The sequence below is a fragment of the Octopus sinensis genome, linkage group LG5 (assembly GCF_006345805.1).
Source record: "Octopus sinensis linkage group LG5, ASM634580v1, whole genome shotgun sequence".
Lineage (NCBI taxonomy): Eukaryota > Metazoa > Mollusca > Cephalopoda > Octopoda > Octopodidae > Octopus > Octopus sinensis.
Genome location: NC_043001.1, coordinates 123,189,986 through 123,192,485, shown reverse-complemented (window position 1 = coordinate 123,192,485; position 2,500 = coordinate 123,189,986). Strand labels below are relative to the sequence as shown.

Here is a 2,500-nt window from a genome sequence, read left to right as displayed (position 1 = left end):
TATATATATATATATATATATATATATATATATAATATATATATACATATATACATACATACAGACACACGCACTAAAATTTCGACCTATAACGTAAGTGTGCATGACTAGTGTATCCTTACATCAGTTAACGGGTGAGCATTAGTTATTTTATGTGTTCGTATCTGCTCCGTGTGTTCTTCCATACATTTCTGTGCGAGCGGCGGCGGGGCATTACTTTATTTTCAAATAACATAGTTTCACACATATTCTTTCCTCTCTATTTGTCATAGCTGCTTATGTTTCTGCACTTGCTATTTATTTCCTTACGTTCCTTTTCGTTCCGAGTTCAAATTGCACCAAGGTCAAATTTCCCTTTGATTCATTCGGATTCGATAAAATAAAGTACCGGTCAACTACTGAGGTCCATTCGCTAGGGTCTGATCACTTCCAAATCTCGTAAGCTTGTTTCCAAACATTCTGCTTTTGCTTTGGCGATCTCATTTAAACCCATACTTTTGATATGTTGTGACCAAAACAATAATAGTTGTAATAGTGGTGGAGCCGATTGTGAATGTGGCGAAGATGGTGGTGCTTTGATTCTTTAGTTTTTGGCGGTTTCTTGTTTTTGTCTTCTTTATTTTTTTACTTTTAGTCGCAGTAGTTGTAGTATTCAAAGTCATTGCGATCAAAGCGGCAAGCAAGTATTTAGAAAAAAACAAGAGAAAAAAGAAAGGAAGATATCAGAGAAGCTTCCCTAAGAATCATAACAAGATCAACGCAAGGTCTTAAAAGAATTAATGTTTTTCTAGTAAACAAGACATTGTTTTTGTTGATGCTTTTGTTGACGTTGTGGTGGAAGTAGAAATTATTCCATATTTTGTCATAGTGGCCCTGCTTAAAATATCTTTTATACACTGTATACGGATAAATCAGCTTAATAGAGGTCGCCTTCGTTCCTACTTATTATGTTGTTCCTCTCCAAGTCGGCCATGAAATAAGCAAACTTATAATTAAAAAAAAGCAATCGAACCAATACCAAAACGTTCTGCCGTAAATCTGAAACTACACTATCGAATATGGCCTTCCTTTCCTATGACAATTGAGTTGTAATTTGATGGGCTTTTACCTCTATTTGAAGCAAATGGAGTAATCACGTAGATGATGGATTGTTGGCTCTCCTACCTGAATCGACAAATGTAGAAGAATTCAACTCAGTAATTCAAATTTAGGAAATACTGTAAGACATTACGAAGAAATGTCTGCTTATAGAGAAGTACTTCGTTGTGCCATATATTTACTTATATGTATAATTTTCCCTCACGGGCTATTCTTTACTGGAAAGCAATACTCTCGTATTGCATTACTATTAATATATATATATATATATATATATATAAAGAAAAGGAGTTTATTGATATGTCTACATTTAGACATATCAATAAACGCAACAACACGGGTCTTAGTAAATTAATTTGGTCTGTGAAGGAACATAATAAACAATTTGATGTGGAATGGAATATTCAATCTAGATCCTCTTCATATGATAATGATAAATCTTCTTGTCCTCTCTGCAACGAAGAACTCTATCTCATCCTGTTCTCAGAGAATTCTCTTGTAAATACGTTTAAAGAACGCGTTTATCGTTGCAAACATTGGCAAAAACATACCTTTAGTTCCTGTAATTTCTACCATCTATAAAATTCGACCCTTAACTGTCTTCTGGCATTTCATTTCCCCTAAATATATCTATTTCCACGCCTTTAAGCTTTATTCCTATTCATCTATCGTACTACATTTCTCCACTCTTGATTTTCTGCTAATGTCTTTCTTTCTCCTCCTTCTCTTTTGCTAAATTGCATTTCACGTTAAATCTATTAACAGTTTTTTAAAAGAAATAACTTGCCAGCGTTCCCTTCATCATATACATAGTCATCACATTCGGTTAAAATGGCTTATTGATGTGGTTTGTTTCTCTTTTTTCCCCTGACGAGAAGATCACATTGTTTTACATCATTTTATTCCCTCTGGAATAATACCAATGTTTTCTTCAAAACATATGTCGGAAGTATAAAGATTTGAATAACACCTGCGTTTAACTCCATTTCTTTAATTATCAGTTGTACAAAAACATTTCACTAAACCCTGGAATTTCTGCCTTTATAAGTAGGCTGTAACATCCTTGGTACCTATGTGAATTTTTTGCTACCCTGGTAACTCTTTATTTATTTTTTCCGTGTTATTTGTACACATTGAAAAACTACACATACATTTATATATACGTACACAAACACATGCACACATCTATATAATATATAGAGAAAGAGAGAGAGGAGGTATATATAAATATAAACATTTGATTCATAATCGTTAGTTCTCGCCCACACACACACACACACACACACATATATATATATATATATATATATATATAAACATACACATATGTATATATTATTTGTGAGTGTGTGTGTGTGTATACGTGTGTCTTTGTGTTTGTGTTTGTCGTCCCTCCACATGA

At 33.3% G+C, this 2,500-nt stretch overlaps 1 protein-coding gene across 1 annotated transcript in view; it reads left to right on the top strand.

The window, feature by feature from the left end:
* The window catches only part of LOC115211596, a 451,114-nt gene that overhangs the window by 385,556 nt on the left and 63,058 nt on the right, over positions 1-2,500 (top strand). The gene's annotated exons all lie outside the window — the stretch shown is intronic.